Below are 13,902 nucleotides of genomic sequence, written 5' to 3'. Positions count from 1 at the left end.
CTTCTGCCTCTACTAAACTGAGCTTTCCCTAGGTGGCCACTTCTCCGTTTGATGAGCTTTCCCCAGTTGGCCACTTCTCCATTTGCTTGGGCCCTAGACCAAATCGTATCCCAGCAAAGATCCAAGCCCAGCTGAAGCCATAGCTTAAAGCAGGCACACCCAGCCAAGGCCAGTGTAGATCAGCCAAACCCCTCACCCCAAACTGCCAACATGCAGAAACATGAGTTAAATAAACAATTTTTGGCTTTTTTATGCCATTTTGATTTGTGTCTATCATGTAGTGTTATTGCAGTAATTGCAAACTAATACATTCCTACATTCAAATTCACAGGGAATGTACTTAACCTCACTATAGTTGGCCAGATTTGTCCTCAAAGAATCCAAGAGTCCACCTTGGAGTCAAGTTTTCACGCAAAGTGCCACTGAAAAAGTCTAAGACAGAGAGAGAGATTGTCCAAGCTACTGAATAGGTCATAAGACTGTTCTGAACATTCTTGCTATTAATATTTGTACATTAAGCAATGTTTGCCTTCTTTGATACCTACCACCTGGTGCTAAGGATATGAAGGAAAGGAAATATAGTTCCCACCTCCCTGTAAACCACAAAGATAGTGAATATTTATCAAAAGATCCCTGATGTTTACTGAATGGGTAAAAGGACTTAGGTCAGTTTGCAACAGTGAAAAAGAACAGTAATGTCCACTTTTAAAAATTATAAACATTTTATCAGAGAAAAGTTCATGTCTGCTTCATGGAAAGATATCCCACTTTTATACGGTTATATTCTTCCTGCCCCCATACACACAAGGATCCTACCTGTATGGAGGATATGTCTTTTTTTGTTGTTGTCGTTACCTTCTTCCTCAGGTAAAAGAAGTTTTCAGAATTTGCAGCTAATGGTCCTAAGGGTTTGAATTATACAGTGTTTTTAATGTAAGCTATAGCCAAAATTGTTTGAACATTTATACTGTCTTAATACTGTCTTAATTTATGATTTGTGGATTTCTATGATTTATGACAAGTTTCCTCAATGTCTTTCATTCATATATATATATATATATATATATATATATATATATATATATATATATATATATATATATATATATAAATAAGTTTTTCTCACCTCTGGAATAGATTTAGCATTTGTTTATGTTTTTCCCCTCTCCATTCCTCCCATATTTAATTTACATCAGCTCCCATTTTTCAACCCTCAGAACCATAATTCAAGTTAGAAATTACTACCTAGAGATGTCTTCAGTCATTCAATCCATGTTCTAAATCCTCTAATTCCCAAAACTCAATTAATTTTAATTCATCTGATTTCTAAGATAAATGTCATACAGCTATTTTAAAAAGAAAAAGGAGAGTTCTTTAAAAATAATGATGAATGGATAAAGAAGATGTGACACATATATACAATGGAATATTACTCAGCCATAAAAAGAAACAAAATTGAGTTATTTGTAGTGAGGTGGATGGACCTAGAGTCTGTCTTACAGAGTGAAGTCAGCCAGAAAGAGAAGAACAAATACCATATGCTAACACATATATATGGAATCTAAAAAAAAAAAAAAAATGGTTGTGATGAACCTAGGGGCAGGACAGGAATAAAGACGCAGATGTAGAGAATGGACTTGAGGACACGGGGAGGGGGAAGGGTAAGCTGGGGCGAAGTGAGAGAGTGGCATGGACATATATACACTACCAAATGTAAAATAGATAGCTAGTGGGAAGCAGCCGCATAGCACAGGGAGATCAGCTCGGTGCTTTGTGTCTACCTAGAGGGGTGGGATAGGGAGGGTGGGAGGGAGACGCAAGAGGGAGGAGATATGGGGATATATGTATACATATAGCTGATTCACTTTGTTATACAGCAGAAACTAACAAACCATTGTAAAGCAATTATATCCAATAAAGATGTTAAAACAAAATAAAAAGAATCTTGCCCTCCTAAAATGGTACAGATGAACCGGTTTGCAAGGCAGAAAGAGAGACACAGCTGTAGAGAACAAACAAACAAACATAAATAAATAAATAAATAAATAAATAAATATACATCAAAAAAAGACTCATAGTACAAATCTACCTTAAAAATCTATTATAAATAAATCTACTTTGAAAGGGGGGAAAAGGGTTTGCTGACATTGACTTGGATGTCGTTTGATATGAGGGATAGTAAACAGAAACAAATTTTAAGGTTATGTCCACATATCCTGAAGCTGGAGGAATCTTCACAGGAAGATCAAAGAGCTCTAAATTCTAATTTAGGAAAGAAGAGTTTATATGTGTGAGGAAAATAAGAGCTTTCTATTGCATACACATTTCCTGGAATACACTGAATCTATTAGCAACCCAAATATTTGAAGACTAATCTGAATGCTGACATATGAAATTATCAGAACAATTAATACACTTCTATTTTACTTTGAATTACACAGAATAAAGACTATAGTAAAACTGCTATCACTAAATTCACTCTGTGACTTTCAAACTAGCTGATCATTCACTGATCCAAGTTACTTCAAGTATCAGAATTAGATATTTTGTCCTGTATCCAATCAATTTATCTACAAATGCCTTTTTTTTTCCTCTTTTGTAAATAACTACCTTGGTCATCTCACATGTATGATGAAAAAGCAAATACACCTGGCTACAAAGTAGTCATTAGCGAACCTGGAGGTGACAATATGTTGAAATTTTAAGAGAGTGATGTAGAGGTGCAGATGTCAACAGAAGAAAGCCAGCTGGCCAGCTTTTGGGAAGCATCACTGCATACCCTTGCCTAGGTAAATTCACCATGGTCTAAGGACTAACCTTAGCTGTGAAGGTCAAGACACACAAGTTTGTTCAGTCAAGGAATGATTAGACTGTAGTGAATGGACTTTGACAGCTATTTGTACAAGTGAGCAGTCCTTTATCAAGAAAATCACTGATTGGAATGAAAATATTTAGGACACCAAATTACAAATCTGCAGTTTGGATAATGGCCCAAAAGTGAACTGAGATAAATGATTATGGAAATTTTTCTTCCACTTCCCAAACAGAAAGTATCACTTTCTCAGTAACCTTTTTCTTGTCTGTTACATTGACTATGTCTTTTCCCTGGAAAATCCTGACAGTGTCTAGTTCTTTGCATTTTCACCTTAAGGTGACCATACCTCTCTGTGTATTATTTTTCCAGGTATGGTGTCATACAATTGATACGAAATTTCAATCATGTTATGTATGCCTGAGATCATAGTCAATTTATTCTGAGGAGTGATGCCGATCCTGGGGCTCATCAGTAACACAGTATGAGGACGCTGATCATTTATCTGCTGAAGGCATATCAGGAATATCAGTTGTATCAGCTGAATATGAGGTTTTCTTGTTTAATCTTAAATGATTTTTTCCTTGTTTCTAAGTTTTAAAAGGTCACCTTATTATCACTTACATTGAACACACACTGTATCAATAACTACTGACAGCTGTTTAGCAAATAAATGTTTAGTGAAACGTTAATTGCTAAAGAGCCAAGCCTGAAAAGGATGAAACATGATTTACACAAAGTTTAAAACTTTAAAAGATGGAATGTAAAGATGGAGAGTGAAGTTTATTTTCTTCCTTTTCCTTGTCTTTTATCTCTTTGAATTTAAAGCCAGGCCATATGCTTTTAGTTTAGTGCTCTTTCAACAATACGTTTTTTTGGATATTTAAGTCTTTGACTTTTTCACTTATGGTAGGTTTGCTATTACAAAATCATCATTTGAAATAAATAAGATTAGCATCTATTTACTAGGTCACAACTACTACAATTTATTTTTTTTTCTAACGTGAATATTAAGCTATCATCTTGCAAATGGTTTCTGTCAAAGTGATCTGCTCTCCCAAACTCCCTGAACAGAGAAAAAGTTCTTTTTTATGGTTTTTGACTTTTATTATCTTTATATTATATAAGTAACATAGAATTATAGACAAATTAGAAGTGTTAGGTGAGTAAACAGAAAATAAACAGAAACAATCACCTTTAAAGCCTCAGTCAGAGATAATCTTCCATTAGCATTTTAGTGTATAACCTCCTAGATGTCCTTCCCTTTCCTTTCTTTTATTTTTTAATGGGCTTACGTCTCAATTAATTAATTAATCTAGGAAAAAAGAAAACCATCTAGAATATCAACAATAAATTTACTGTCAATATTCTAGATCTTGCATAGGGTGGCAGATGTTCATTAGACTATTAAATAAAAAACAGAGTCAATGATGAAAATGTGGGATTATGTTCTTACCAGAAAGACTAACGTGGAAGTGTTGGGTAACAGCTCTCAAGAACACTTTTAAAAGATAAATGATGCATAGCTTTGTCCCCTTCTGTATCTTGATCCTTTCCTCAAATTTGCTGCCTGAAAGTCAGTTTTTACCATGAAAATAGAACTCATGCAAGTAATCACTGAGTGGAACAAGACGTAATGCTTCCTGAGTTTGGAATATTCATGTCTGGCCAGAACTATCCGCCTCTGAACTTAACTTAAGTAGCAGAGAATTAAGCTCTGTTTTATTTAGGTCACTGATATTTGGGGTTCTCTTTTTCATTCAACTCATCTTTAATCCTAATTGATATACTCTTTAAGTATCAAATAATATGTATTTATTTGCATAGTTTGGGTTTGATTCTTATTTTGGAATCACCAATGGAAAACAGTGTTCACAATTCAGGCACCACCATTTAGGGAACCAATACGCAAATTCCCTGAAAAGTAAGGCAGAAATAACTAATGAGGGAAAATGACTTTTTTTTTTTTTCTGCCAGGACACATCATCTACTGCAGAACATAGATGTGGTCACCAAAGCAACACACTCTCATCAGTAACAATAGCTCATGATACAGCTTTCGCATGTTCCCAGGCTCTCTCCTGTAACTTCCTCCCGTTTCTCTATGATCTATGACAGAACTTGCTGATTGAATTATATTCCCTTGATTTAGGGAGATAGCACCCCCCCCACACACATACACACATGCTTGAACATCTATGCACTCATGCAAACACATCTAGTTCATGTGCACACAAAGACAACAGTTTACAGTACTTGCAAATTTGCCAAATAATTGTAAAATAACATTGTATAAAAGCTTAAAGACATAAGAGTTCACTAGGGAGCTAGTTTCCCACAGTCAGAGCAGCTTAAACATGACCAGAAGTTTAGGTAGAATATGGATGAGTAGAAAGGAAAGAAAGTGATAATCATTGAAAGCATTCTAAAAAAGCAAAATGGGGCTTCCCTGGTGGCGCAGTGGTTGAGAATCTGCCTGGCAATGCAGGGGACACGGGTTCGAGCCCTGGTCTGGGAAGATCCCACATGCCGCGGAGCAACTGGGCCCGTGAGCCACAATTACTGAGCCTGCGCGTCTGGAGCCTGTGCTCCGCAACGAGAGGCCACGGTAGTGAGAGGCCCGCGCACCGCGATGAAGAGTGGCCCCCGCTTGCCACAACTAGAGAAAGCCCTCACACAGAAACGAAGACCCAACACAGCCATAAATAAATAAATTTTAAAAAAAAAAAGCAAAATGACTAGAGAGAGTAAAAGTTTTAAGGAATTATGAGACACTATTTTGTTTGGCTGGTGATAGCTGTATTGAATATGACCAGAATTCTGAATACCTGATTCCTCCAGAGGCCATACGCCACCATTTAAATATTCTGAGAGCTATGTTTAAAATAAACCAGTATTTTCTAAAGCATATTTAGCAGACTGGAGGTCCTTTTGAGATTTTCTGTACAATAAAAAGGCTCAATGATCAAATAAACATGGAAAATACTTTGTAATGATCACCTACTATTTTGGATGGCCAATAACATTTTCTCTTTGCAAGAGCACTCTGTTTTTCTATTCTGAGTTCTTCATTCCTAAGCTTTAATCATATGGATCCAGGGGCTGACCAATTGTAATATTCCACTCCCAGGGCATGTCCCATACCAAGCCCATTATATGCTTCCTAGCTTTTATTCTTTTAATTGGGGAAAAAAAAAAAAAAAGCAATCTCTCTTTGTTGGCAAAACCCTAAGATACTAATTTGGAAATGTTAGTGGAATGTTCCATGTCACTGAGAAAAATCCAGTCTAAAAAAAGTAAAGAATGAAACTGATAGAAACAGAAATAAGATTGGAAAAAACATCTTTACAGTATCCCTCTCCTTGGTTCCATGTCTGTTTTGAACCAGTGATTATCTTTGCCATGCATTTCTATAGTCTGGTATCTATAACTTGTTTTTCCCCTCTTAAACCCATTCCAGCTGGAGTTCCCTCACTTACAACTGAAATAAATCTGATTAATTCAAGCTATAGACTTCTCTCATCTGTTGAAGATGAGCAATGCAGATTAGCATATGCAAGGCTCTAAGATGACGTTTAGGCTGTTTAACTTAACCCAATATTTCCCCAAAATCGTTGAAAAAGAAAATTCTGTTATTTGTTAGGATGAAGGCTCCAAATTCATATATACTCTTCTTTCCCTGGTGAACTAAACTACATCATGGATGATATTTGGGAGCTCTTTTTGTCCCTCTGTTCTTAGAAGGGATAAAAACTATGCTTCATCTTGAGTACCAATTCTGATGGGTTAGGAGAGGCTATTTGAAATGCTGTATTGGGAAGGATTCTGATGCAGAACATAGCCTAGTGAACAAGAGTGCCATGCAATTAGCAGTATCAGAGATTGGGATTATCATGTAGAGTGATGGTGCAGGTAACACAAGTTTGCCCTTCAAGCTAGCTTGGTATGCTGACGTTTTCCTTCAAGCAAAAAAAGATGGATCCAAGAAAAAGGAGAATGGCCCCGAGGTGCTTCTGCAACGCTCCTTTTTCTTAGAAATCACCTTAGGTTCTGCTGTACCTTCTAAAGTTAGGGAGCTCTCTTATGTTGGGACAAGCTTGAGTTCCTTATGTATTGCCAACAGAACAGAATCCACAAGAGATGGAAGGAAACCTGAGGAAAAAGAGTTCCCAGATGGCACCAAACAAAAAGCAGCAGCATTTAACAATCTGTTTTTTTCTTCTAAAAACATATATTGTACTATCCCTTTGATTCATATAAGCTCTCCTCTACTGAGGACATTCAGTGAGGTGTACTCTGAGCCATTGCAAGGGCAAGTCCAAACCAAAGGACAGGAAAGGTGCTGCAGTCTATAAAGGTCAGCCACTAGGACATAGAGAAGGTGTTAGGAGAGTGGACCTGGAGGAGTAAATGGACTATATCCAGCACAGAGGCTAAGGGCCATTAGTGGAGTCAGAAATGTGAAACAATAGGAAAAAAGAATCATTAATACCTTTCTCTCTGAGCCAGCAAAGTGGAACCAATAAAGGTTTTAGGCATAAAATTAGAACCCTTCCTCTTTATAAACCTAAAGAATTAACATGACCAGGTCTCAGAAATACTGGAGTAAGCAAAGCATCACTGTTATAAGAAGGTAGGTTTGAACCAGGAGCAGAGGAATTTGAAAATGGATTAGAAATGAAGGAAAATGCATTATAACAAGAACTGAGTATAGTTTAAGCAGCAGTTTACCTAATTCTAAAGAGATATAGCAGACACGAAGACAAAGACAGTGTTTTTTTGTTTTGTCCTGTTGTTGTTCATGTTACATTAATAAGCACTGTTACAAATGACTTGCAAATGTTAACTTATTTGATTTATGTACCACTATTACATAGATGCTTTTCTTCCTTTTAGGACCGAAACGAATTCAGTGCAAGAACAGTTCCTGCACTTAGAAAAAAGAAACAAGTAAGCAGTTTTTGCTGATAGGCTACCTGACCAAGAAAAATCCTATTCTGCCTAATAAGGAAGACAGACAACCACAGGTAGGACATGATCCCCATCTTACAAACATGGCTGCAAAGACAGTCAGATGTTAACTCTTTCCTTAACAATATTTACTTGGATAACAAAGGACTCAAACAAGCTATGTTTTCATTAAATTATTATTGCCATCCCTTCCTCTATGACCTCTCCCTTCCCCTGTCTTTCTCCAAAACAAAAATTGAGTTAACAAAAGAAGTCAGAATAGCCATGTTTCATTGGGCACTTTAGAATCCTAATTATTGTCTGACTCTGCAAGTCCATACAACTCTGCTTTTGCACAGTTCTACTTCAGTGTCTGTCTGTTTCAGAGGCAGTCTCTAAGAACAAATTCTCCATCCATTTTTTTCATATTATTTCTATCAACTGGATTCTCCTCTCTTCTTATCTCCATTCTGTCAAAATTATATTTTTGAGGGCGAAGAAATGTTCTACGTGCTTCATGAAGACTATTTTTCTTCATCATCCTCAGCCATAAATAATATTTATACTATTGAGATGTTTCTCAAAATGTGGTCCTCAGACCAATCCATTACAATCACATGGAGAGTTAAGGTTGTAAATTCTAGGTTCATCCTAGAAAGGGCAGAATATGAACTGCATAATTACCAAGGTCCAGAGATTCTAATACTCACCAAAGTTTAAGAAACACCATTCTCAGTTAATACAGAACTTTTTCTTTCTTGTGACACTCATCAATTTCTGCTATGGATTGTAGTTATTTTGTACCCATTATTTTATCGTAAGGACTTCACAGCCATGGACCATGACTTCATGTTTGTACACTTAATGATATTTGACATATTGCTCTGTATTAGATAGGTGTTTAATAAATATTTGTTTTATTTTCATGATTTTTTGTGAAGAAAGAAATAGTTTTATTTCAGAAATAGGTGTATTGTTCTAATCAACAACTTACAATGACTAATTTCTTTTTATTTAAAGATAGATGTGTAGATCTGCGTAGATAGATTTAGAGATACAATATTTTGTGTATATTTGGAATTCTTTCTTATCAGCATTAACGATGAAGCATGGGGCTTGAAAGTTACTATTCAGATATTTATACAACTGGACTCAGCAAACTCAGGAAAGTAGTAAAATGTAAAAATAAAAGATTCAAGAAGAGTCCAAGATATCCCTTGAGCTAAACAGAGATCCTGCCTCAATGACAGGAAAACCTCCAAGGAATATGCTTCCAATCTTTATCCCATGCTTTGCCTCAGATCATTTAAAGAAGAACCCAACTGGGTTGTCTGCCTCCTTTTAAAATTATATCTGCTTCAGGCAAAGCTGGCCTCAAAGGGACCAATTACAGTGAAAACAGGATGGTTATTTCCTTTCAAATTCCCTTGGCTCAGTAAAGTTAGCACATCTTTATCAGGCTTTCTGGAGGTCCTTCTTAGGACGATAAACCTAGTTGGGCAGAACTGCTTTCTTCCTTATAATTCCCTGTAGTACCTCACTTAGTGCTCCCTGTATCATGGCCAGTACCTTTAATAAATTGTGTTAATGAAGTTGATGATAAAATAATCACCTCTTTATTTGTACTCAGTAGTGTTTAGTTCATTTAGTAGAAGTTTAGCTTTACATAGCAACGTATTTCAAGCAGGGAGGATTTAACTCTGAATTTTCAGAAAGGTTAATATCTACCTAGCTATTTAGAAAGTTTCACATGAAGATCAATTAACCTATTTTTTTCTTTCAAAGTAGGCTTTCCTGTCTTTGAGGAGGTTAAGTATCTTGAAAGTCAATCAGAAAGGCTTTTATTAAATAGCTCTAGAGTCTAGCAACTTTCTCTTGAAAGTTGAAAACCTTAGCCAGACGTATTACTACAGAGGAGACCTCAGGCAATTAAATCAAAGAAACCCAGAGCACACACCCATTATCCATGTTTCAACAGTTCTCTTTGTGACAGGTACAACTCAGGTGAAACTCTTTTGTAATTCTTCTTCTCAAATTTGACATGATTCTGTGAAGTCTGTCACAGAGCAATTAAAAACAGAATCCAACCATACAATTCAACTGTATCTTAAAGTTGCAGCTTGTTCAGCAAAGGCAAGTGAGACTTTTAAATAAGAAAAGAAAAAAGGCTTATATAATGCTCTTTCTATACCATTTTTATATACTATGAATTTGTGTACAACATAGAATGACATTTAGACACCTGTAATAACATATTACAGTTTTTACTATGATCTTATTGCTACAAGTTCAATGTGTCAAATACTTAAATACAAGATTAAAGTAAACTTAAATTACACTTAGATACATATATTTCTTTTTAATTTTTTTAAATTTTATACAATTTTTAAAGGTTGCTTTCCACTTACAGTTATTACAAAATATTGGCTATACTCCCCGTGTTGTACAATACATCCTTGAGCCTGTCTTACACCCAGTAGTTTGTGTCTCCCACCTCCCCACCCCTATATTGTCCCTCCTTCCCCTCTATTCTCAGGTAACGCAAAATTTGATTGGCTCTCATTCCGATTAGTCTAACTGCCTACGAAGATCTGGTACAAACTCTATGTTAATGAATTAAAACACTCAAACTTTGATATCTTTGGGGACTAAAAATATACTAAGAAAAAGATAGGAAACCTGTCCTTTGTTATATGACCAACCTGATAGAGAAGTGGACTAGGGTAGTGCTCTTGAGTTCTAGTCTTTGTTTTACTGCAGCTGTTCACAAACATAAAATTCTGGGTGAAAGGAGACATGACAACAGGTGGGCAATGGGACTATTTTGAGTATGCATTATGTTCCAGAAACTTTATAAATGGTACCTGAAGTTTAGGTTATTCAAGGGTCATTTGCTAGTCTTAAAAAACAAGGGCTTTGGTTTAAACAGAGTCTAGTGGAGACAGGGGAGCAGGGCTGTTAGGGGAATGGAACTGTGACTTCCATGTAAAGGACAGAGCTGTTGAAAGGTTATACTTTTAGCAAAAAGATAGACTAGGAAAAAGGAGAAAGAAAGAAAGCTTTCTTATTGACTTTGGCTCTAAATAGGAAAATGAGTCTTCTCTAGGAATTCAAAACATGAGCCTATCGTGATGTATGTTTGGTATTGAATTGTCACTATCTGTGCTGTCCAGAGAGTCCAATGCTGAGGAGTTAACATAAAGAACCATGCCAGGCTGGTAACAGCCTTGCCAAGACACCAACTGAAATATCCTTTGGAAGTACACATCCTCATCCTAAGCCACAGATGATATTCTAGTGAACATGAGCTCACAGGCCCCAATTTAAAAATACAGTTGACCCTTGAACAATGTGGAGGTTAGGGGCACCCACCCTAAGAGCTGTCGAAATCCACATATAACTTAGAGTTGGCTCTCCACATTCGTGGTCTGCTGTATCTCTGATTCTGCATCCATGGATTCAACTGACCTGAGCAAATCATGTGAATTGTAGTGTTTACTATTGAAAAAAACCCGCACGTAAGTGGACCCACATGGTTTAAACTCGTGTTGTTCAAGGATCAACTGTACACCAGGAAGTTAATCAATATTAGGCTGAGTTTCAGGAAAAAAAAGAAAAAACTGTAGAACTCAACCTACAACCTCAGATGTAAGACAAGAAGACTGTGACAGGTTCACACTTAGAATTTCATATTGTCAGGGGTGGAACAAGAAAAAGTAAAAAGATTAATTAACATTAATTATTGTTAAATACAGTTGTTTAATATACCATATGGGTGTTAATATTTTAAGAGTAACTACAAAAATAATAAAAATAGAATGTATAAACTTTAATGCAGTATCAGGGGTATGGGGAGGGGGCAAGAATTAATCAATTTTGAACACATTAAAAAAGAACAAAAGAAATATGTTAACTACAAATATGAGATTATATATTAAAGAAGTCACATATCTAGAAAGCATAAATAGGATGCTATAAGTACAAATCTGTCAGTAATAGTAATGAATATAGATTGATTAAACTTAACAGTTAAAGAGGTGATTTGATTGGACAAAATACAACCTAACCATTTGCAATTTTAAATCAGCATATATGACATAAAACTACAGAAAGTTTGAATGTGAAGTAACACCAACAAAAAAATGAAGCTAATGTTATAGCTTAAAAATGTATTAAACAAAAATATACATAATTGTAAAAGTTAATATGCAAATACAACTCTCATAATTGATAGATCAATGAGAAAAAAATTAGAAGAATAAAAAAGATTTGAAAAAGCTGATTAGAGATTAATAATGGGCACATTTAACCCTGAAGTCAACGAATTAAAAATAGACCTTGTTTTCAAGCATTTGTGGAAAAGACAAAAATATTGTCTATTTATTAGACTTGAAAGAAAAACTAATCAAATTTCAAAGAAACATTGTCTTGTCATAATTACCATTACTTAGAAATAAATACTGAAAGGATAAAGAAGAATAAACTAAATTTCAAATTTAAAAACATATTTCTGTATAAGTGTGAAGGAATGATAATAGAAATCAGAAAATATTTAGCACTAAATGTAAAACTCTAAAGCAACAATATATGAAAGTACTATAATTATACCCTTGAAATGCTAGTGGAAAATAAGCTGTATAAATAAGATGAACACAGAGCTGTCCAGTCAGAGCAGTGTCTTGATGTTGTAAGACATGAGATGTTTAAGTCAGGATCTATCATGGAGATGAACTTGGGTGAAGAAAAGAAGGGATATGCAGCTGTTTCCCAAAACCCACCACCTCCAACTGACAGAGGTGAGATCCAGAATAGCCTGAACTCAAAATTATACCAGTCTCCTGGAGATATCAACAAGCTTCATCAGGAAAGGCCACTCTGTGCCAGCATGGAAGCAGTTAAAGACCCGAGCCTACATTCAGAATCTCATTCAGAAACTCCTTACTGTAGGGGAAAGTATGCCAGAGAACAGTAGTGGGAGCCATGGCTCCCCTGAGAATGTGGGTGGAGAGGAAGAGGTAGAGAGCAATAGCTACCCTGAGGGGGGTGTTCCATCCACTACCTGGTTGGCCCAATTCAACAAAATAGATGAGGCCACTCAGTGCGATATGAGTTGGTGGTATGAGGTACAGTCTGAGAATTCCCCTGAGTCTTCACCAGGAAGTGGTAGAAAGGGAGCAGAGCAGATGTCAGTGGGGAGCAGGAACCAGGATGAAGTTGATGAGGTAGAGAACAATGGCTGCGAGGGGCCCGTTCCCTCCCCTACCTGGTTGGCCCAGTTTACCAAAGTAAATGAGGGTATACAGTGCGACATGAGTTGGTATGAAGCAAAGGTAGAGAAATCCCCCCAGAAAATGCCCTCCAGAGATGAAGGGACCTCACCAGACTGCAAAACCAAGGGGTCATGGAAAAAGCCAGTCACAAATAGGAAATTAAGTGCAGAGAAAGATGAAATGATGGTGAATGATGAGATTGGGGAGGTGTATAAGGAGAACTTGAAAAGGTATGTAGAGATTAAAAAGACTGTGAAAGGCAGGAACCTGAAAGACCTGAGCAGCTTCTCAAATGTTAAGACAGCCTATTTGTTGAAGAAAAGGGCTGCCTTGACCATTGTGCTTCCTGAGGATTCAGAAGACTCTGAGTTGGAAGTTGAAGATGTAATGGATGAGGTAGAATGCCTCCTTGAAGAAGTGAGTCCACAAGACCCTCTGACATCTTCCAAAGGAAGGTCTTATCTGAAGGCTGGAAGGATAATCAGGATGCCACCTGAGTGCTCTGTCCCTCCCCAACTTATGGTCTGGCCCACCAGAAATAAGTACAAGTTATTACAAGCTGGTGGTGAATATGAGCACGTCGTCCCTGTGGTTTACCAGTTGAAACGACAGGATGGCTGTGAAAACACTGGTGTCACCCTCCGAAGAAAACACACTATGCCCAAGCCAGAGGGACTGGAGTCCAGGAGACCCTCTCACAAACCATTGGAATGTAACTGTGAGAGGTCAAAAACCAAGTTCCCCTACAAAGTAACAGAGATTCGAGGCAGATGTTATAAAGTTTAGGAAATACCCAGCAGCTCTAGAGGAAATAAATTGCTGAGTTCCAGCTTCAAGGAGGAGCTAAATATTGCATCATATGATATCTCT

Source organism: Balaenoptera physalus (genome assembly GCF_965194825.1).
Source record: "Balaenoptera physalus genome assembly, chromosome: 17".
Lineage (NCBI taxonomy): Eukaryota > Metazoa > Chordata > Mammalia > Artiodactyla > Balaenopteridae > Balaenoptera > Balaenoptera physalus.
The sequence above is the reverse complement of the archived record's forward strand: the minus strand, read 5'-3'. Positions refer to the sequence as shown.